This window comes from Palaemon carinicauda, unplaced genomic scaffold, assembly GCF_036898095.1.
Source record: "Palaemon carinicauda isolate YSFRI2023 unplaced genomic scaffold, ASM3689809v2 scaffold9, whole genome shotgun sequence".
Taxonomy (NCBI): Eukaryota; Metazoa; Arthropoda; class Malacostraca; order Decapoda; family Palaemonidae; genus Palaemon; species Palaemon carinicauda.
Genome location: NW_027172203.1, coordinates 520,574 through 545,000, shown reverse-complemented (window position 1 = coordinate 545,000; position 24,427 = coordinate 520,574). Strand labels below are relative to the sequence as shown.

At 41.6% G+C, this 24,427-nt stretch overlaps 2 long non-coding RNA genes across 2 annotated transcripts in view; both read left to right on the top strand.

The window, feature by feature from the left end:
* LOC137637636 (uncharacterized) overlaps nt 1-24,427 on the top strand; it is a 130,180-nt gene that overhangs the window by 111 nt on the left and 105,642 nt on the right. Inside the window, exon 2 of the long non-coding RNA XR_011043734.1 lies at nt 2,362-2,580. This is a non-coding gene — a long non-coding RNA (uncharacterized lncRNA). The remainder of the gene's footprint in view (nt 1-2,361; nt 2,581-24,427) is intronic.
* LOC137637639 (uncharacterized) lies at nt 17,019-23,868 on the top strand. Its single transcript, XR_011043736.1, has 3 exons — nt 17,019-17,254; nt 21,436-21,671; nt 22,687-23,868. It is a non-coding gene; the product is annotated as an uncharacterized lncRNA (long non-coding RNA).

Below are 24,427 nucleotides of genomic sequence, written 5' to 3'. Positions count from 1 at the left end.
TGTTTTATAATGTACAAGTTCATTTTACGACAGGACCGGCTGAATCCCTTACGATGACCCTAAGCAAGATTGGATTTATGACGTCCATTGGTCCACACCATCACCTGTGCTTAGTTATGACTTGTGCTTGATTATTTCATACAATTTAAAGTCATGAATAACCGAATGGAGGTTGTGAATTCACAATATACTCCAGAATTCAATTTTCACAATTGATATATCTAATTCGTATTGTGTACATATTGTAGTTTAGTATAATATCAATTAGGACATTGGAACTTACATAATATAATAGATCTCTCGAAATACAGCATTTTGAATCCCATGGCCTACTGTCGGCGGCTTCTGTTAATATAGATACAGAATTTAATAAAAAAAATTGTTTAATTCATTAGGTTTATTTTACATCAACACAGTTTTCCCAAAACTATTTCAATAAATCATTTAAACCGATATCCATGAATCTCTTGGTTTTAATAATCGAGGTAATCAAATCTAAGTTTCTGTAATTGATAACGCCGAAATACTACCCCACGGGGCTGACACGGGTAGCGATACGTTCTGCTTGCCAGAACATTCGAGCAATGAAGTCTTGTTTAACCACTAGCAAAGCGAGCTTGCGGCAGAGTAAAAAAATGGTAGAATTATAGTTGTGGACGGGACAACATTTTGAACGAAAACTAGATTTTCCTGTAGTGAATAATGTGATTTCAATGAATACGACATTAATTTCAACAACAAATAAACCAAGATCCCGTTGGACTGTTGAAGAAGGATATTTTTTTTAGAAATTTAATGTTTTTTTTCTTCGCCATGCTATCGCTTTGCTCACGGAAAAAGAATAACATGAAGCTCTTATGTACTGGCAAGCGGTACATGCTGAACTGCGTGTGCTAAACCAGTTGATTATTATTTCTTAGATAATGAAGTATTTATTTGCAGTAAAAATAAGTGTCAGTTTCAAAGAAAACGAACGTTTTTCTATAGGAAACATAAGTTTTTTGGGTAGAAAAGCTTTTTCCCTCCTTATCTATAATAAAACCACAAAATCTAATAAATCATTAGCTTGCTCAAATAAGGAGGTATTTGTAGTACGATAAAGACTCGTACTACACGAGTCTATGCGTCCAGGAGTCTGGCCCAACAAAAGCTCCTGCGTTTCATTACTTTTACTCTGGTTTTGATTATGACAGGTGTTTTCTGAATACTAAGTTTAAAATATTGAGATGATCATTGAGTGTGAACTCGAGTGTCCAGATAATATTCTGCCCTTGAGTCAGACTTCTCAGATTTTCCAACACGACGAGTACAAAAAGAAGACTGTATCGGGAGACACAAGGTCTCCCTTCCCAGAAGAGTCCATAGTCCTTCTGTGTATGTTTTATGTCATTGATACTAATTTGTTTAAACTTGTTAGTTTCCACAAATTATTGGCATAAAAGACATTCAAGGCAAGGGGGCCTTTGTCGGCAATACATTCCAAATGCGAAGAAAACATGGATATTCATCCCATTTTCTAGACAGTCATTTGAAGCTCTTAAAACAGCCCTTACACGTATACCGAATAGTCTGGCGTGTTCCTTACACATTCTCCTCTTTCCTCATACACCTGACAACACTGACATTACTAAACAATTCTTCTTTGTTAAAGGGGTTAACTACTGCACTGTAATTGTTCAGTGGCTACTTTCCTCTTGGTAAGGGTAAGAGAGAGACTTTAGGTATGGTAAGCAGCTCCTCTAGGAGAAGGACACTCCAGAATCAAACCATTGGTCTCTAGTTTTGGGTAGTGCCATAGCCTCTGTACCATGGTTAAAAAATGTCTTTGGGGTAGAGTGTTCCTGCTTGAGGGTACACTCAGACACACTATTCTATCCGTAAACTTATTTCCTTTCCTCACTGGGCCATTTTCCCCATTGCAGCCCTCATAGGGCTTATTGCATCCCGCTTTTCTGACTGTAGCTTAGCTAGTAATAATAATAGTTGGATAAAAGAATAATTCAAGAAAAGATTAAAACCTTTAAAATGGAACTGTACCCATTTATATCATGACCTTGGATAACTGAAGTTTTAAAAATGAAATTATGAAACATCCAATAATTTAACCTTTAACATATGATATTTATGGCAATTTATCTTATTACATGTATGGCTAGATTATATTAGTGAATCTTAGGGAACACTGATCTCATTATTTATAGGCATTGCATGTACTGTATGGCTTGTGGTCTAGATTCTGGTCATTTGACTTTATCCTGGGGATTAGATACGGGATTTTCACACTTTCAGTTTATTTGTATGATTGATAAAGTGATGGTTTTATTACCAGCAGTTTTTAATTCTATTTATCCTTTTTTTCAGATATCACAGTAACTTGGATTGTTTAAGTGATTCTCGTCAGGAGATGTTCGACGGGGAGTTTGAAAGTCTGAAGGCCATGAATGCGATGAGGATGGTGAAGTTCAGCATTCCACACACAGTCGTAGACAACCCCACTGGTGGAGCTGTGCTATGCATGGAATACTTTGACATGCGCATTTTGAATTGACGGAGGGGAATGCTCGGAAAAAAGTTAGCCGAGTGAGTATTTTCTGTGTTTGAAACTAGAATGTTTTCGTTATTTGTTCCGTAACTGGAATACAAACCTTAGCTTTTTATTTAGGGGCATTACTTTCTGCATAGCTGAAATGACAAGTCATTAAAATTTAGCGAGGGTTAACTACCCATACCGCTAGTTAGTGGGGGTAGGGGGATGGTAGCTTGCTACCGCTCCCACTCACACACTGGTGATTTAGCTCACTTTGCTTTTGGCTCGGATGGTGTACGGTAATTGCCATTCCTCATCCTTCGCCGTTATTTGGACTGCCATTAATTCTTTTTTGCTTTTTCATTGTGTAAGTGTGTGTATGTACACTATTGACTTCTGCGAACATTTGCACCTGCCCTGGACTCGATGGCCGGCCCTGCGGAACCTATTTGTCGACCCTTTGTCCCGTCTGCAGAGGTCAATGGTGTGATAGCAACAACCAGTGTAGTGAGTGCTGGGAGGGGTCTGCCTCCCAGTTGGAGAGGTTTGGGCGATGGTAGAAGAAGAAGTCTAAGCGGGATATTTCTCCTTTGAAGGTTCCTTCGAAGGGGGAAAAACCTAAGGCCTCTTCTTCCGTCTGCCTCCGAAGCTCTTACTCGTTCGGTCTCTTCCGAGAGACCGTCGAATATTGGCGTAGACCCTTTTAATTTCGGCCAACTCCGGTCCTCGAGAGATGGTGTTGCTTCCCCTAGTGAAGCTGACCCACCTCTCCCCCTGGCTGAGGCCTTGTCTATGTCTTCTGTGTTACAGGTATGGTCGTCTTTGGGGGCTTCCGGGTCCGCCCTCCAATGACTCCTTGCTGCAGCTCATCCTCCGGGGTGCAAGTGTGCAGCCGTCGTTGTCGACTTTGGAGGTAGACCCTCTTGCGCTCATCGACTTCTTGGTGTCAGAGGTGTCTTCTGTAGTTTCTGTCGACATCCCTGCCCCTCCAGACTCTCCAGCTGTTACTGCAGACTTAGTTTCCCCCGGTCCTGATCATCCTTCGAGGGGGAAACTTAGTCCTACGTCTCTCTCCTGAGAGTGTTTCTCCCCCTCGGGGGAGTTCACTCTTAGAGACACTTCTTCGGAGGACTGCTGCTGCTCATGGTCAGCTTACTGATCCAACGGCCCCTAGAGGGCGTCTCTGTCCTCGTCATCACAGTCGTTCCCCGCAAAGTAGTCTCCGCTTCAGTCATCTCTTTGCCCTCAACCTTCGTCTGATCCCGGACCTTCTCCTGGTGACGCTGCTGCTAGTCCTCAGACTTTGGTCCTGGACCCTTCTGTAGATCGTTCGCGATCTTCATTGGTGGATATTCGCCCTTCCAAAGGGAACATTCCTGTTCCTGTGCTACCTACCAGCAGACTTGCCCACCTACCTGATCCCCGTTCCTGTTCCTGGTACAGCCTTCGGAGACCCTACCTAGGCGTGCAGCTGCACGCCAACGCTCTTCAGCTTGTCAGCTCCCTGCAGTGCACCAGCGCTCACCAACATTTCGTCAGCACCAGCCTTCTCTGTCACGCTTTGCAGAGTGCCCACACTCCAGCTCGTCAGCACTCTACAACGCTTCGGCGCACGCCTTCGCCTTCAGCGCCTTCCAGCTCACCAACGCTCTCCTATACGACAGCTACAGCCTGTGCGCCAGCGATCTCCTGCGCGCCAGCACTCTCCTACGAGCCAACGATCTCCTGCACGCCAGCACTCTCCTACGAGCCAACGATCTCCTGCACGCCAGCACTCTCCTACGAGCCAACGATCTCCTGCACGCCAGCACTCTCCTACGAGCCAACGATCTCCTGCACGCCAGCACTCTCCTACGAGCCAACGATCTCCTGCACGCCAGCACTCTCCTACGAGCCAACGATCTCCTGCACGCCAGCACTCTCCTACGAGCCAACGATCTCCTGCACGCCAGCACTCTCCTACGAGCCAACGATCTCCTGCACGCCAGCACTCTCCTACGAGCCAACGATCTCCTGCACGCCAGCACTCTCCTACGAGCCAACGATCTCCTGCACGCCAGCACTCTCCTACGAGCCAACGATCTTCTGCGCGCCAGCACTCTCCTACGAGCCAACGATCTCCTGCGCGCCAATTCTCTCCAACGCCCCAGATCTCGCCCATATGCTCGCGCTAGAACTCGTCTGCGCGATCTCCTACGCGCCAGATCTCGCCCTCACGCACCAACACTCGCCCGAGAGCCAGTGCTCATCTGCACATTCGTGCAGTAATCAGGAACAGTACATTGATAGGTCACCATCGCCTCATTCCCCTCCAACAGAGACTCCTTGGAGGGAACCTTCGGTCCCTTTTCCATCAGGGAATCTGTCTGACAGTGCGTCAGTCAGTCAGTCAACAGCCATGGTTCAATACTTTAGTCAGTGTAATGGTACCGGCCTTCAATCCTGCTCTGTCTGGCCACGCTTCGGAGCATCTTATAGCTCCAGCAGACCCTCGGCAAGGAACCATGACTTCTTCCTCCCCCCTGAAAAGGAAAAGAGGAGTCTCAGACGCGGTCACTTCCCCGAGGGTAAAGCTAACTCCGGTTAGACCATCAAGGCCAGCTCCTGCATCTTCCTCGGGATACTCCTCCACCTCACCTTTGCCAAGGGAGTCGCGTGAGGAAAGGACCTCCTCCCTTCCATCTTCGGAGGAAGCCTCCCCTCACACAGAGAGTTCCCCACTACCAATGGAAATCAGGAGGGACACGACATCTCGGCCTTCGATGCTCCAAGACTCTGCCAAAGTCCTCTTCTAGGACTACCAAGTCTACAGAGACAGCCAGTCACTCGAGGGGTGTCCGCAACCCACCCCGGGAAGAGCTCTCGGGGATGGAAGGAGGAGACTCTGCTGCAAGTACGACGTCAGAAGGAGAGCAAAAAGAGTCAGAACATGCATTCTTGCAGGTTCTGACTCTCATAAGGATTCTCAATGGGCTTACCGACCCAGAAATACCACCACGGGAGGGCAAGGACACTGTCTTAGACCGTGTCTTTGGCACCCAGAAACCCTCAAAGACCAGTGGAGCCTTGCCCTGGTCTCAAGAGCTGAAGGGTGCCTTACAGATCGCCGAATATGCCTCCTCCCATTGTTCCGGGTCTACCATTAAGCTTCTCCCACCTCCTCATGTCCAACAGAGGAGGTATTTTGAGATTCAGGAGGAGCCTCGTCCAGCTCTTCCTCTCCACCACTCCTTGGATGAGCTCACCAAGGGAATCTCTCTAGAGACACTCCAATCGACCGGTCTCTTTCTCGGCAACCGAGATCCTTAACCAGGAGAAGGTTCACGAAGTACGCCATGCAAGCTACTTCATGGCCACATGTCTGGTTAGGGACCTTGGGAATCCTGGTACAGACTGAGGATTTCTCTAAGGAACATACCAGGAAAGCAATGGAGACTTTCCTGCTCTCAGGCACTCGCACGATCGAGTTTCTCGCCCACCAAGTTTCGAACTTGTGGGTGAATACCATCCTGAAACATCGGGATGTGGTGTCTGAGAGGTTCCATCAACAAATACCTAATGCTGAGATCAGTAGGCTCAGATATTCCTCTCTAGAGGAAGTCCATCTATTCGAGCCTAAGGACGTGGAAAATGACGCTGTGAGATGGAGGAAGTCCCATCAGGACTCCCTCCACCATAGGGCTTTGACTTCCAGGCCCTATAAACCACTAGCTCTTCAGCCGTCCCATCCAACCAAGACAGCAGCGAAGACCACGGTATCTAAGAAGCCCTTTCTTGCCAAGGACAGGAAAGGCACTAAGTCCTCCAGGGGAGGAAAATATCCTAGAGGGAGCAGCCAAGGCCGCAAATGCTAGGATAGGCGCTCCCCCTGCTTGTCCATTATTAGGGGGATGCTTACAAAGTTGCTCGGACAGGGGGAAGCAACTCTGGGCCGAACCCTGGACAATCTCTGTGATTTGTCTAGGATATCGCATCCCGTTCATAACATCTCTCCCTCCCCTGACCAGGAATCCAGTGTCTATAGACTCCTTTGCCATGGGATCAGCAGAAGTGCAGACCCGGTTGAAGAAGGGCGCTCACCAGGAGGTCCTCGACGGGTCCCCAGGCTTCTTCAGTCGACTCTTTCTTGTAAAAAATGTGTCTGGAGGCTGGTGACCAGTCATCGACCTCTCAGCTCTGAACAAGTTTGTCAAACAAACTCAGTTCAGCATGGAGACGGCAGACACGGTCAGACTAGCGGTAAGACCTCAGGACTTCATGTGTACGCTGGACCTGAAGGGCGCGTACTTCCAAATCCCAGTCCATCCATCTTCAGGGAAGTACTTAACATTCAGCCTAGACAACAAGATCTACCAGTTCAAGGTGCTGTGCTTCTGTCTTTCCACAGCACCTCAAGTTTTCACCAGAGTGTTTGTCTTAGTGTCATCTTGGGCACACAGGATTGGCATCCGTCTCCTTCGTTATCTGGACGACTGGCTAATCCTAGCAGACTCGGTATCAACTCCTCTTCAACATCAAGCCAAACTTCTGAGGCTTTGCCAAGATCTGGGGATCATGGTAAATCTCGAGAAGTCCTCCCTGCTTCCTACGCAGAGACTGGTATAACTAGGCATAATCATAGACACCAATCTCCACAAAGCCTTCCCATCAGATGACAGAATAGCAAGGCTGAGGAAGGTCGCAAGACCCTTTCTCAGACGAGAAGAAATTCCAGCCCAGACATGATTACGTTTCCTCGGTCACCTTTCATCACTGGCCCGTCTAGTTCCCAACAGCCGCCTCAGGATGAGATCTCTCCAGTGGCGACTCAAGTCTTGGTGGAATCAGACTCTCAATTCCAAGGACATCCGGATCAGCAGAACAGACGGACCTCGATTGGTGGGTGGCAGACGAGAATCTACGATAGGGAGTGTATCTTCTCGTCCTCCCCCTGGATTAGATGGTGGGGGGCTCACTTTCTGCACCACACGACCTCAGGCCTCTGGTCAGAGTAAGAAGAGTACCTCCACATAAGTCTCCTAGAGATGAAGGCTGTCTTTCTGGCCCTTCAACAGTTCTAACAGTTCCTGGCGGGCCACTCAGTGGTAGTGATGAGCGACAACACCACAGTAGTGGTTGACATCAACAAGCAAGGAGGTACTTTTTTGCAGCTCTTATCCCATCTAGCAGTAGAGATACTGAGATGGGCCAAGATCCACTCGATACCACTATCGGCACAATTCACTCCGAGCAAAAGGAATGTGCCCACCGACAACTTGAGCAGAGCATCTCAGATAGTGAGTACCGAGTGGTCTTTGGATCATCCAGTAGCCAACACAGTCCTGACTTTGTGGGGTTTTCCGACGGTGGACCTCTTCGCAACGGCCCTGAACTTCAGGCTCCCGTTACAGTATATTGTTCCCCAGTCCCAGACCCCAAGGCTCTCTGGCAAGATGCATTCCAACAACAGTGGGACAACATCGATGTTTACGCCTTTCCCCCGTTTTTTCGGATGAGGAGAGTGCTCAACAAGGCCAGAACATAGGTCAACCTTTCAATGACCTTCATAGCTCCGCTATGGCATCACGGGGAATGGTATTCAGACATTCTTCAACTCCTGACGGAGCCTCCAAGAAAACTCCCTCCACGACACGATCTACTCAAACAGCCACATGCCAACATATTTCATAAAGCAGTAGCTTCGCTACGACTTCACGCCTGGAGACTATCCAGCATCTCCTCTCTCAGAGAGGATTTTCGCAACAAGCTGCAATCAGGATGTCTGAACACCTGTGAAAGTCATCAGCAGCAGTCTACCAGGCAAAGTGGAAGGTCTTCTGTGGTTGGTGTCGTGGAAGGGGTATCTCTCCTTTCGATGCCACTATTCCAGCAATAGCGGAGTTCCGCGTATATTTGCAAGAAGAAATGCTAAGACTCAGAACCCGGGAGTAGCGGATCCAAGATTCGACTCCTTCTGGATTTTGAGTCTCCGTACTGTAACAGATGACCCAGACCATCTCTTACTATGCCCAGTGAGGAGTTTGAGGCTGTACCATAAGAGAACAGCCACAGCCTGTTATCGTGTGCCTGCACTCTTCTTCAGCACAGGAAGGACCAAGAGGAGGGTCACCAAGAACATAATCTCAGCATGGATTTGCAAGTTCATAGATCACTCATTGAATCCAGACCCCCCTCCTTCACGTCGCCCGCAGAGCTCATGATGTCAGGGGCGTAGCTACGTCCCTGGCATTCAAGAGAACTTCTCAGTGATGAGGGTTCTTCAGGCTGGGGTGTGGAAACGACAAACTACATTCACATCCCACTACATGCAAGACGTGACCCACAGGAGAGGCTATATGTTTTCTATCGGTCCTGTGGTGGCTGCACAACAGCTGTTTTAATACCTCAAGTTCCTTATTGGACAAGTAGCAGACGGTTGAGGGCACTGTTACCCAGTTTTAGTCTGCATGAATGGAAAGATTTGACTGGCTCTTATTCTTTTCTTCATCCTCCCCTCTCTTGGGGAAAGCAGCATCCTGGGTTCTCTGCACAAGCTGACCTCAAACCACTGTAGGTAAACCATGCTTCCTTGTGTACCTAGTATTAAAACTAATACTGATGCGTCCCCATACCCAGGCAAGGTGGTATTGGGAAAGTCTTGGTTACAAAAGTTTTTCCTACTAAAGACTCTGAATAACTTTACCTGGACGGTCACACTTCTATATATCTCAACACACAGCTTGTGTAGGCCGCGGACCTTTCGTAGCAAGGTTTTAAAGAGGCGCAAGGACCCCTTATTTTTGAGTACTAACATACTCGGATAAGGAGCCCCCGGGTAAAAGCCAAAAAGCCAGATTGGCAGGGACGTCCACCCTTCCTAATGGGTGAGTCCCCCCTAAATAAATAGCATAGGTTTGTATTCCAGTTACGGAACTAATGACAGATTCGTAGATAATTTGTATTTTTCCTAACGATACAAAACTTAGCTATTTATACAAACTTGCCCACCACCCCTATCCCCCTTGAAGTTCTAACTCCAAGTAAAGTGAGCTAAATCAATGGTGTGTTAGTGGGAGCGGTAGCAAGCTACCCCCCCCCTACCCATGCTAACTAGCGGTATGGGTGGTTAACCCTCGCTAAATTTTAATGGCTCGTCATTTCAGCTACACAGAAAGTAATACCCCTAAATAAATATCTGAGGTTTTTATTGTTAGTAAAAATACAAATTATCAACAAATTTGTCATTTTTCAGTCTTAAATAGCTTCATTGACTTTAATGTATTTCATGAATGGGAATTGAGACTGAGATCTGGTGATAATTGATTTATTTTGAGTTGCACCAGCAGTGAATTCCACAGATAATGATAAGCAGACATCAGCCATGAATGTAGAACACAGTAGACCAAAATGACATCAGATGTTGTGGGACACAAAACAAACCAGATCATTATTTCTTATCTATTTTGCATATCTTGTATGGAGAGGGACTCACAAGAAATGGTTTTTAGTTTATCTCAGGACATTGCGACAACATGAGCGTGGCTTGAGTTAATAATTGTTTAAAGGTTTAAAGGTCGCTCATGAATGGCAGAGGCAAGGTACGGGACAATGTCCTAGAGACTGACCCTATACGCTTATGATCAGCACCCAGATCCCCTCTCCATCAACATATGATAAATCTCAGAATGTCCACATTCATTACTTGTTAAGGAATTGTATTGTTAATGTCATTGAATTCATATGGACAATGTAAATACATTTTTCCTGACTGCATGCAATTAATATTTTTAGTCTCTGTTTTGCTGTCAGTTGTACAGTAATCTCTTATGAAAGGAATTTATTCTTCTTTGCTTCAAGTGATAGAAACTTATGACGTTGGTTTGCAGTAAGACATTAGAGAAAGAGGGACATCCACTAATCATGAGACAAACGTTTAGCTACATGACATTTTGGGCCGACATTCTTGTCTCTTATTTTGCAAATTGGAGGATTTAGAAGGACAGATGATATGGATATATGATTTGATTCTAGTAATTTTTTAGTAAAGGTTATGGATTGATTGTGGTATGATATTAATCCCACTTCAAGTTTGCCCTTTTGCCATGCCTGGGGTGTTGATAGCGTGACATCCGAGTCTATGAAATATAAAAAATATAAAGTGCCACAGTTTCAACCCTTAACTTTGTTGACAATCAGGGGAGATTGTTATTGCCAGTAAATGAACTGAAACCTTCACCATATGAATAAGTAGAGGAACAACTAAAGTCTGCTGGGGACGGCTGTATCTTTGCTTGTTTCAGTAAGACAAGCAAAACAGGGAAACTATTTCATGTTTAGATATAGGTGGAGTAAATTGACCAGGAACTAAGATGAAAATTTTAACTGTTGTTGCTGAGGGACCTGTTTATTAAGAGACCCCCCAAATAATTCCTTTAATGTCATCAACTGTCTTGTGTTCTCTTGCTGAAGGGTACACTCAGGCATACTATTCCATATTTGTTTCCTTGTTTCCTTTCCTCACTGGGCAATTTTCCATATTAGAGCCCTTTGAGTTAGAGAATCTCTCTTGCAAGGTAAGATAAAAGAGCTAATGTTCACTCGTGTTCACTGTTAAAGGACGCTCCAAATTTAAAAGTATCCTTCCAACTGGAGTTTCAGTGTTATTTTCTACAGCTGCCGATTCAAGTATCTTTAATTTAGAGGGACGAATATCTAAATCTCCTTGAGACTCACAGACTCGTTCGTACACTTGGCATTTTTATAAGTAGAGTTGACATCTTTTTCTTGAACTAGTGGATCATCCAACAGGGAATAGAAGCTCCTCTTGTTAAGCGGTGGTAAAATTAGAAGAATTTCTCAGAAGGAGTTTTGTATATTGTATTTGATAGAGAAGACCATATAATGTACAGTGTATGAATATGACTTTGCTAACTCCCAATCTAAATTGGAAAAATTCTTTGATGTCCTGCAAAGGATATTGCTATATAATTCACCCTGAGCTTCTCCCTTTGTATAGTACAGGGTCATCTTGCAAGAGGCTCTGCCAGGAAGCAGAAGTATTATTAACTTTAATAAAACATCTAGACTACGTCTTCTGTCAGTCAGTGAAGTTAGATCCACTGAACAAAGATAAAGTAATTTACAAACATCTAAGATATTTTCCAAACATCGATTGATGACCTTTGACGAGGTATCTTTGCAAGGCGTTGCAAGTGAAAACTTTACTGCAACGAACGATTACTTATCGTGCGTTTGCAATAGCGAGTCATTTAAAATCCATGCTGAAACATGACAGAGGTTGCATAGCCTTGGTAAGCATATAAAAGGCAATGAAACAAGTTGTGGTTGCAGTCCAGTACATAACTTATAAGATGAGAACACTTTGTTATTGTTGACTATTAAAAAATGTTAAAATCTAAGAGTTTATGTAAAGTAGGAGTCAAATTAAATTGTAGGCGATGAAAATTGGTGAGTTCTTGAGCGAAGATAAAAAGTGATTACATTTAGAACAACTTCACGTGTTGGGTGAAACATCGTAATGCCCTGGATAATAACAAGTGCCACTTCAAGGAGGGCACTTGAAATAGTGTAAATAACTGTGAAACCGACATTGGTTTTGATATATTCCTTCTTACTTAATATTCACTTTTAAGATTTAAGAGTCTCAAAAGGCAATTCAATAGTCTTCATATGCTATTTGTAATAGAAGCATCAATAAGACATTAGTAAACTATTGTTATAGATATCGAGGGATACATTCACTATTTCAAGCAGGTGACTTCTTGGGGAACACAGCTAGTTCATATGAATGGGACTTCTGTATGTTCACCCTTTTTCATGACATGCAAGGATTTCTTTTATTTAAATCATTCTCAATACTTCAAAAACTTTAAAGCAATCATTTTAATGAAGAAAACCACAACATAACTTTGGAATTCACTTCAAGATTCTGAATAAGTAAACCAGACAAAGTTCCTGTGCAATGCTTAGACTCTGTATCATCATTGTCAAAGGGTTGTACTCTCACAAGTCGTGTTAACAACTTTGTACACAATTATTTACTATCTCCTTTAGCTGTATGATTCTGTTAATATCCGCTGAAGCTGTTTTTAGAAATACATTTGCTTAGTTTTGTTAAGAGTATCGCTTTGGTGTAAACAAGTCGCATAACAAACAGTTGCAGAAGATGGGCCAATCGTAGTTGATTTTACTCTACTGTATTTGAGAATCAGTAAAATTGAATGATGATATCCAGTAGGTCATTGGATCTTCAAAACCATTTGAAACTTTTGATTGGATTGTATAAGTTGTTTAAGTGATATCCTGGCTACATCCTGTGCCTCCCAACCCCACAGCCAGTTTCTTTTATCCCAATCTGTCTTCAAAATGGAAGAAAAAATTTCCCCTTGGGATTTCAGTGAGGTTTGTAAGGAAATGCTGGGGGAGTAAATCAAGTCCGTGCTTTGGACGATTGGATACTTTACACACCTTGAGGGGTACTGTCGGAGGACTCTTGGGACGATAGCACCTCATTAGGAGGATTTTTATCATGTTTAGAAACATCCCAAGCACTGGGGACTTCACGTCAGTGCCAATAGTATCGTGAAATCTTTTTTATGCATAATAGAAAATGCCACTCAATTCCCACTCAATTCCAACCACATTGTGTTCGGTTATTGTTGCGACATTTTTGGAGTAGTAAAATGACAAAAGACTTATTCTTATTCATACTTGTAATGAATATTATTGTTTGTTTTTATTATCAAGTTCACGAGCCTCTAGTTGAACTAAAAGTGCTGATGACCACCATGTAACCACCAGTTAAGTATTGACTCGATTATAAATTAAGAAAGAATTATATCTACTTGAATATTTACTTCGTTTAAGAGATTTAAGAATCATATCTATGAAAGTATTTGTTTTTAATAAAAGTAAAGTAAGAATCGCATTTTCATAAGTATTTACTTGGTGCTGTATAAGTAAAATAAGAATTGTGTCTTTATAAGTATTGAAAGTATTTACTTATTATAAGTAGAGTAGGAGTCATGTATGCTGCAGGGAAGTGCATAGAATTTAGAAATTAACCTTTATAAGACAAGCCTCATTATTTAACAGGAAGGACACTTCTCTGAAGACCTCCAGTTTGCGGCTTTTTTTCTAGGTGTTCTGGTACAATAAGGCAACAGTGCGATGTGCAATGCAGAGAGTTAGTGGCTCCCTCTAGTGAAAGATACCAGATAGGATAGCTCAGTTCTTCTGTCGTACATCGAGGAACGCATTCTTGAAAAAGCACTGCAGTATTACGTGATTGAAATGTGTTTATATGTTTGGAATGTAAATATTTTCTATATACAATATTTACAGATTTTTCATCTATTTGTACTTAACCCTTTTACCCCCAGGCTCTTTGGAAATTTCCAACCCTTAACCCCCAAGGGGTTATTTTTTTCCCAGCACATTTTGCAGTATATTTTTTTCAAATTGCTCTAACAGCCTTAATATTTGTCATAGAGAGGTCAGGTTGGTCTCATTCTCTTGGAAAATGCCTGAAGTTTCTCAAAAAAATATCAAAAATATGAAAAAAAAATTTTGTATAGAATTTGTTTGCAAAAAAAAAAATTTTATAGCATTTTTTTGCAAGGACGTACCGGTACGTCCATGGGGGTAAAGGGATGGGTTTTGTGAAACGTACCAGTACGTCCTTTGGGGGTAAAAGGGTTAATGTGGCATTCTTGAATCCTATTTCTGTTGGGTAATAGCTATCCTTCCCACAGGCTCCATCTATACAACACCGAAGAAGGAAAATAGGCAGAATGGAAGGACAGCCGTGTCGTCCAGAGCGAGGAGTGCCAGCAATGCATTTCAGAGTTTGGCTTCCACAATGACACCTGCTGTGGGTACCTCTCCCAAGATAACAGCGGATGTGATGATTTGATTGTAAGTATTATTAATTTTTTACTTTTTCTTGCTCATTTTATTAACCAGTACAGTTTGCAATTTGAGATAAGTCCTATTTCTATTTGTATACTGTATTCTTTTCAAACCGGTATGTTATTGAAGCTCTGTAAAACATATTAGTTTTCCTTTCATGGCTCCTAATGATAAAGTTAAAGACCACTAATTTTTAAAAGCTTTTATTATCTTCTGGCTGCTCTTACTGACACATGAATCACTACATTAATTATCAGTCTTCCTGGTTGTTGCAATTTAAAGGGAAATATTACAAGGTCTATCAATTATTTATATTCTGTAACAGTAGCCCAGTCAAGATTACCATTTTGAATGTGGTTTACATGTGAAACGTGTTCCCTCCTCTCTCTTCGATTCTCCCAAACTCATATCATTGTTAGGTTTTCTTGTATCCCCTTTGACCTTCTTACAGGTCAAGAAGAGGCAGCCTCCATGGATAAACCTCTCCTGACCAACCGTTCCTTGTCCCCTTTTGTCCCGTGTCAAAACTTCCCCATTTTTGGAGTACCATTTGGGATTATTTCCTCTGCCAAAGGAGTTACGTCTTTAATCCTTTATTGTTTTGGGTCATTTGTGTAGAGGTACTTTATGGCACAAGAATTCAGCTAAAGGTTTTCATGATAGACAACAATTGATTAGGATTTTGAAAACGATTAAAAAGTGATATTCTTGATACTAAAACAGCTATGGAAAGGAGAATATGATTCACACTGATTTTGTTGAAATCAATGATAACAGCTGAGCAGAGTTTGAGCGCAGTCTTTTTAACTCCTTCAAGACGTTAAGGCCATGTTTGGAGTTTCTCCTCTGGATTATTAAAGAGGACGGCTAATTCAGGTATGTTTTGTATGTAGATCCATTTGACAAGATTTACTAGTTAGATCTATATCCCCTCTTTGTTTGTAATAAACCTCTCTGGATGACATCTGAATGTCCAGTAAGTAGCTTCATTAAAATTAAGCTGGTCCTCCTATCTGGGCCATTTGAAATCTGCTAAATAAGTTATGTAGAAAACTGTACTTGGGTTGAACCAGGACAATTGATAGGCCTTAACCAGGTTTGTTGGTTTTAAGATAATAGCAGATGTTGCTTCAAATGTTTCATTCCACCATTATTGGAACATTGACCGTCTGTCTGCATATCAGAAGCTACGTTGAATCTTTATCTTTGAAGGCAAACTTGCTTGAGGTTATGATTGTCTTGTTGTGAAATAGTGTCTGTTTACTTGGAAGAGTCCACACATCTCTTAAGATCACTTCTTCTCCTTCTTCACCCAACTGCAGGCAAGGCCTTATACTAACCCTATGTAAACCAAGCAAGCCTTGCCAATAATAGTAGTTAAGATCTAGGAATAGCTGTCATTTTCTTTCCCACCGTTATCCCTACACTGTTCTCTAGTCTTGGGTAGCGCCATAGCCTCTGTACCATGGTCTTCCACTGTCTTGGGTTAGAGTTCCCTAGCTTGAGGGTACACTCGGGCACACTATTCTATCTAATTTCTCTTCCTCTTGTTTTGTTAAAGTATTTATAGTTTATATAGGAAATATTTATTTTAATGTTACTGTCCTTAAGATATTTTATTTTTCATTGTTTCCTTTGCTCACTGGGCTATTTTCCCTGTTGGACCCCCTGGGCTTATAGCATCCTGTTTTCCCATCTAGGGTTGTAGCTTAGCAAGTGATAATAATTTTACTTGGAGTGGGGGTAGCTTCCTCGCTACCCTTCAGTAACTACCTCGTTATGAATGTTAACCCTTCTACCCCCAGTGGACGTACTGGTACGTTTCACAAAACTCATCCCATAACCCCCATGGACATACCGGTACGTCCTTACCAAAAACTGCTATTTGCAGTTTTTTTTTGCATATTTTTGATAACTTTGAGAAACTTCAGGCATTTTCCAAAATAATGAGACCAACCTGACCTCTCTATGACGAAAATTAAGGCTGTCAGCGCAATCTAAAAAAAAGATATAGCAAAAGGAGCTTGAAAAAGAAAAACGCCTGGGGGTTAAGGGTTGGAAGGTTCCAGATAGCCTTGGGGGTAAAAGGGTTAATTAACAGCCCAAGTTCCAGCTGAGCTGAAAGCAGACTCTTATCAAAGGATTCAGATTTATGTTGTCAGGAAAAATACAAATTTCTTTTAGAATTTGTGATATTTTCTGTTATATTTTCTATTTAATAAAGCCAATGTTTTGCTTTTCATTATTTCTATATTATGGTGCTGTATTTTCTGTTGTATTTTCTCTTTAATAAAAAATGTTTTTCAGCACACTACAGTATACTGTATATAACAATGTGTCTGCTGTATGCATTACTTAAAGGTCATTTTTCTTCCTTTTACTCTACCTCCGTGTTCCCTCCTCCTTTTTTCTTTCTTGCTGTCCATCCTCACAATGTTCCCTTCATGCTGCAGGTGCTGAATAACCTCCCTGGGCCCTGTGTTGGGCCATCTCGCCCAAATTCATAAATCCCATGGAACCAGTATATCCTTTTTATTGTTACATTTTAAATAGGGGTATATTTGATTCACCACAGAGATGTTGAAATGTTAATGGAGATCACAGATGAATCCAGCCATGACAGGCCAAGGAGGCAGCTGCCGATGACCTCAGATTACATAGCAGCCCAGTCTGCCCTACCTGAACCTCGACATGTCACGTGGAGGACGACCCCAAGTCCAGACATCATGCCATTGTGAACCTTAACAAGTCTGAGTACTTAAAAGATGCTTCTCAAGTCATGCCGTGTCCTGGCCTTACTCCGGCCTGTGTCAGTGTGTGAGTATCACTAGGTCTTCTTATGACTGTATTTAAACCTTACACTTTCTAGAGCTCATGTTTCCATCTCATGTTAAGCATGAAGGTTGTTTGTTTGTTTGTTCCTACACAAATACAAACCTCATACTTCAACAGAAGTATACTTTCAGGGAAGGTGGATGATACGGCTGTTTGAACTTCACTGAGGTGGAGGTAGTTACTTCTGGGTGGTGGGGAAGCCTCTCCCGTCTGACGGGCCACTGAGCCCCTGCTTTGTTTTCAGCTGCTGTAGAGTCCAGGTTGGTTTCTGTTTCTCTTTCCCTTAGATAATTTCGTTGGCAGATCATCGTGCGAGAGGAATGTTAGGAAGGAAGGATGGATTTGTAGTGGTTTCCTGATAACTGTGACAGATGTCTGTTCAAACCTGCCAATATCCTCATTCTTGTTTCTGTTAGACAGCATTCCTCTTTGCTTTTTATCCCCTCCTTTGTGTGGCCGATGACAGTGACGACAATGTGTTCCTTGGAAGGTTGGCAATCCTTAGGCGTTGATGTGCACGTACCCAAGACTCCTCTTACGGTTTCTCTCCCTGTGGGAGAGGCTGTGCAGCTGTAGGAGTTCCCTCGACTTCCTTCACTGGAGACCAAGAAGACGATAACTCAATGCAGAGGACTCCTGTGCGTGCATCTACAAGCTCCCTTCTGAGAACGTACCGTTGCTTTCAAGTAACGACAGAGATTCCAGAGTTCCCTGTATCACATTGCGCAGGATCCCTACAGTACGTTTCAGAGTGTACCACCAGCTAGATCCCACGTGCCGGTCCCCAGGCAAAAAAACCCTACACGTGTGCCAGATCACCTGTCACACAGGATATTCTTCCCGAGATTTTACCGAAGGAAGACTTCTATTAGAACATCCAGGATGACTGGTCTATAGGAGTTGCGTGCTTGTGACTCCTGATGTTTCCTTCCCCACGGAAGAGACAGTGACGTACAGAAAGCATTCTCTCCTCTTCCTGGACGAGCTCTCTTCTCGCTTCCTGGGAGAGAGAAGGAAGCCATGTGTGCCTCTGTTGCATTGAGTCTCATACCTAATAAAGTACTGTACTGTTCCTCAACCAAGTGCTGCTGCTTCCCCCAAAGAATAAGACATCTGATCAAAGTAGCAGTTAGTGTTTGGTGATCTCTGGTGATCTCTCTCCAAGTACGCTAGGATGGTACGTACCAAGAACATAGCCAGCTCTAAGCAGTACAGGATAAAGTTGTTCACACCTGTTGTCAGCACTTCGTCTTTTTTCTCTTCCTAAAAGATTTTATTTTAATTGTTTGTTACTTCTCTTTTAGTTTTATTTATTTCCTTATTTCTTTTCTTCACTGGGCTATTTTTCCTGTTGGAGCCCTTCGACTTATAGCATCCTGCTTTCCCAACTATGGTTGTAGCATAGTTAGTAATGATAATAATAGCATGTAGATCTTGTTATTGGAGGTATTCTTTTGCAGCACAAGGACATCCACAAATATACATAGGACTTCACCAGCCATGTGTCAATTACAAAAATCAAATAGATCACATAGCCATTAATAGAGAGAAAAGGAGGACTCTGAGAAATGTAGGAAGCTATAGAGGTGCAGATATTTGTAGTGATCACCAACACATCATTGCCACTTATAAATTAAAACTGAAAGCACCCAACAGAAAGGTAGATAGAATACCTAGATTTGATACAACTAAGTTTCTAGAAGAAGAGCACAAAGAAACATTTACAATTGAATGTAGGAATCAATTTGCAGTCTTAGAGCCTTTAAAAGACGAAGAGCTGACAATTAATGAAGAATGGTGTGATGTTAAGAACATATATCAGTCAGTTGGTAGTGAAGTCTTGGGAGTTGCAGTTACAAGGAGAAAGCCATGGATATCAAATGATACTTGGAAAACTATAAAAAGAAGACAAAGACAGAAATTGATTGTTGAATGAAAGTTTTCAAGGAAGTGATGAAAATTACAAGGTATAGCATGCTAAGTATTCCAGTATTGATAGTGAGGTCAAAAGAAAAGCCAGGAATGACTGGAGGGAATATTTAGACAGTTAAGCAGATGATGCTGACAAAGCAGTAGCTAAGGTGTAAGAATTGCTCTACGGGGAGGCCAAGAAGAAGTCCCTTTTCTTTGGAGGGATGTACTGTATAGGCAATAGTGGTGGAAGGCTCCCTATGGCTCCCTCATCCACTGTGCAGTTATCGTCATGGGCCCAGGTCCTTCGAAGACGGCTGCAGTGAGACTTTTGGTATCTGCCACACCTTCAGTATCGTCTTTGAAGAAGCTCTGTCTGCCTCCAAAATAGGATCAGGACCTCCAGCTTCTTCTTCCGTGCCTGATCTGACAGTTGAGGAGGGCTGGTAGAGGTAAGAAGTAAGGTAAGAGGACTCGTAAGTCGACAGTCCCCTTTTCCAACTGCTTCATGTCTGGGGAGTGGTCAATCCTTTAGATCTATCAGCAAGGTGTCCTACACCAATGGGATCACTTGTACTCTACGCCTTTCCCTCTTTTCAACCTGATATCCTGGTGGATCAACAGAGTTCTGATTATGCCCAGGTTTCAGGAGTACCATGGTGGCTCACAAATTACCACAAGATGAGCTTGATTCTAATGTTAGCACATTGAGGCAAGTATCCCCAGAAAACTGTGAATACTTCCTCTAATGTGTGAAGTCGTTTATGTTAAGAGACTGAACAGTATCTCCTCCGAGCAAAAGACTTTGCGCAGGAGATGTGTTGAGATCTGCAATGGGCCTCTTCAGTTATCTAAGGAAGAGAACCTTTTCTGCTATTGTTGTCGTAGAAGGGACACTCCTCCTATCGTCATTGCTCTAGCGCATGCTATGGTCATCCTTGTCCCTGTCTTTGCTAAGAGAAGCGCCTCTCCGTCGTTCTGGGGAAGGCTATTTCTCAGCTTTAAGCAAAGTCCTCCAACTGAGAAGCTAGATCTATTCTCCTCTTGGAAGTTGTCTCTGTTCATGAAGAGCTTCAAGTAGCCTAGTTGTGCCCACCCCTGGAATGTGACTAATATTCTCAAGTTTCTTATGAACCTTTGAGATAAGTGTCAGACAAAGATCTGACTCTGTACATTGTCTTTCAGCCACCGTAGCTTTTTCAAAGTGAATTGGTGAACTTTTGACATCTTGCATATTCCCAGTCTTTCCGATAGACGAAAGGAGTTTGCCTTCGCTGGTTCCTGGGTTAGTGGCCAAGACCCAGCTGCCCACTATACTAAGTTCAACTCCTCCTCCATCTCTTCTCTGGAAGCATCCAGGGGTCATGAGAGTTAGTCTCTCTCTCCTGCTGGTTTACTCTTGGTGTGGGTCTGTGTCCTCTCTCAAAGACTACAAGTTCCAGGTCTAAGGTCCAAAGTGTGTGTCTAGCTGACCGACTGAGAGAGAGCTTCCCTTGCCACCTGTCAGTAGTTCTAACTACCTCGTTCGATATTAAAGAATAACCCTCGCGTTGCTGAATCATACTTTATGTAAAGGACAAAGGTTTGTATAGTTAGGAGAAATACAAATTACTTAAAACTTTTGTGATGTTTCAGCTTGAGAGAAAATGTTAATATTATTTAAAGTTACATAAAACCAAATAGAAATTATTAAAAGCTGTTATAGTATTATAAGAGGACTTGAAAATTTACTTGTATAAGAAATTCAGTGTCATCTCATTTTCCACAGGTATATAATGAATTTACAGAACAGTTTATGGTCTTATATAACTTGATAGTACTCATTTCACTTATTGTGCATTTACAATTATACAAAGGTGAAAGTACCTGGACTGGAAAGACGTAATAGCACAGAGTTACATAATGTAATGTCCCTCGTTACGTCTGTTTAAAATACTGTACGTCATTTCTGACATCCAACTTACTTTGTATTGTCTCACATTACATCAAATTGTAAGTCATAAGATAATTAAGTAGTGTACTTCAGATGGAAGCTTGATAATTTTGATGTCTTGTTTTTATAAAACGAAAGCTGGTTATAAGAACTTGTCCGTGTTCAGAACAAACATACAAACATACAAACATTCAGATACAAACACAAATCCAACCGAAAATAACAAAGATAAGGTATAGAAATAACGTAATGAAACTATACTGTATCATTTAATACAGTAAGCACGACAACGTTTGTCGTAACCTGATATCTATTTCAGATGAAACCCGACTATTTGTTGACTCTTGCAGCTAAAAATCATAGGCATGGGATTCAAGCTTGGTCTTCCCTAGGCCAAAATAAATCAAAATTACTTACAAACAATTCGACTTAGAAAAAGCTTCGAGGAACCAATCAAGTTTGTAAGTTGAAAACTTATATAAGGAACCTTCTGAGTCACTTTATAGGAACCAATTAAGGACGTTGGGTGTGGTACTTCTGCAAACTCAAACAAGAGTAAGTTGAGACTTATTCTTTTATATGAGGTCATTTTCAAACACTTTTGTAATATTGTGATTGGTTGATTTCTATATTTCCTGTTATATGATTGAATAGATAACCAATAATATCGCTTAGTGGAATATTTGGCCCTTCCTGAGAATAATAAGATTTGCAAATAGAAAAGCAGTTACTGTATAAGGTGATTTTGTTGACTCTTAAGATCTCAATTAATTGCCTCTGTCTGTTGTATCGTCTGATTATACTCAATGTATGATCAATGGGACTGTTAACAGTAGCAACCTTTATATATGCATTCTTAACTTCCTTTCATTTAGTATTTATTACAATAGTTATGTAAAGTACAAGGTTATTTTAGCATAAAATCTCTCTCTCTCTCTCTCTCTCTCTCTCTCTCTCTCTCTCTCTCTCTCTCTCTCTCTCTCTCTCTCTCTCTCAGTATGTAAATTCTTTTGATTTAAAAATGGTTATCAAGCATTTAGTGCCTGACAAGTTAGTTTTTTCTTGCTGAAAAAGATTAATCGAAGATTTTCCTAAACCTAACCTGTGTATTTAATCAACCTATATTAGAGGAATTTTCAGCATCTGTTATATTTATGAAGTATTTTTATTGATGTCAGAATTGTATTTAGAGTTGTAGAAATGTATACACTAGAAAGGGACAATTCTTAATATTGATCTTCTAGTGATTTGTTGAGGCTAATGAATGCAGTTGGCAGCACAGTCCTCTCCCGTTCCTTTGAGCCTTATCATTTGCCGTGTTCTTGCCAAGCCGTTTGGTTTCTTTAACTTGGTGTTGCCTTGATGACCATCTTCCATTCAAGGAAAATATTAATAGCATAAAAGTATAATTGTTCGGTCTGTCTAAAACAATATCTAGTAAATTCTTTATTCATATTGAGTAAACTCTTCAATATCTCAATGTCTTTAGCATTATAAATGTTCTGTCGTCATCAATGTGTTCGTCAACTTTGTAATACCAGTGGTATATTTATCCTCGCATATCTTTCAGGTACGCTTGCTGCTTTTTTACTTAATGGAAGGAGCGATATCATTCTCCAGTCACAAGTGGAATATTCGTAAGAACTATACAGGAAGAAAATATGCGTTGGAGCCGGCCAGCCTTCATCTTTAGGACTAAATCTACACTTCTTGGAAGAAAGATATATCAGTCAAGGATGGAAAATACATTCTTCAAATACCCTAGAAGTACTGAGAAAGTTTTCAATATTAGATGTTTTGTTTAATTGTATGGTAATTTTCAGCTAGTTACTCCAAATCTCATCTATAAAGACTATCTTTGTTTAATCATTGTTAGATACTTTACTGTATTTTGTTTAGCACTGTTGTAAGCAACTGGTCTTCAGATTTAGACCCTCTATTTGTTTACCTCGAACTTTGCCTCATTGAAAAGTTTTTTAATATTTTTCTAAGAAAATCGTGAATCTTCAACTAAACATTGGTCATAGCATCAGTTCGTATGCCCCTAACAGTTGCAACATTTTCCTCAACTTTCCAACTTCTCTTACTCTGTCTTGTTCAAGTTGTCTTCCCACATTTGAGAACAGATCCTCCAGCTCAGGCATAGGAGATCACAGAGATGAGAGTTGATAGTATAGTCAGGCTCTCTTAGACAATGAATGAATAAATGACTGAAATCTACCTATAGTTAGCCCTCTGTCTATTTAAGATGAAACCCTTGAAGGTATGGGCTAGTAGAGGGCAGAGGACAGTGGAGGAACTCCTCTCCAAAAAGGGTGTAATTGGGTAAACCTACTTTGTACCTTACATCTCCCTGTGCTAATACAAACTGTGTTGATAAAGATCTTAGATTCCTTAGGAAAAAAGTCTAGTTAAGCAGAGTAATATATTTTATATAAGAGTTCAATAAGCAGATTTATTTCCTTGGATTACTCCACAAAACCTCTACAGTACTTTGTCAAGCATAATGTTGATCAAGACATAAGCTATAATTCTTGAGTTATTGGTCTGCCTTTTTACAAATATCACTACTCATGCAATCACTCTAGTGTGATTTGGGTTTTGTAGATTCCAAGTATTGATAATACTTTATAAAGTATACTATAAATGGTAAACATCATCATAAACACTAAATATTTCATTGAAATTCTCGTGTAGGTTACTACGTATTGTAAACCTTTAGTTGAACAGAGTCGTCTTGACCGTTGTTCCATTTCCCAACAAGAGGCGCTCAGCCAATTGGCTCTATGTTGAGGCTGGTTACTTAGCTAACGTTGATCATTGATTATAATGTGAAATGAAGTCTATGTCAAAGGAGTTGGAGAGCTAACTGAGTATTGACTGATGGATGTAGATAATAGTGGGCAAGTCATCAAAGGGTTACTAGATAGAATCTTTAGGTTGCATACAGTTCCCTTTGCAAGGCCAACTGTAGTCAGTAATTTGTGGGGAGGTTTGTGATGTATATAGTAGAGACAGGTTACTTATGTTTATACAGCATTGTGTACTTGAGATACATAAACCATTTTGACAGATTTTGTCGCCTCCAAACTACAAACCAGTTTACCATAAGAACGGACTTTTTGTCCCCCAAAATATCAACATTGTGTCACATATTGTGTCTTATTATTTACAAAAGCAGTGAATCAGTAAACCTTTCATTCATTGTGTATAATGAAGGATAGACTTTATTTTACACAACTTTTATAATTTATTAAACTTCCCTCTTTGGGATTTTCCATTTCATTGACTTTCATTCTGTCATGTCACGT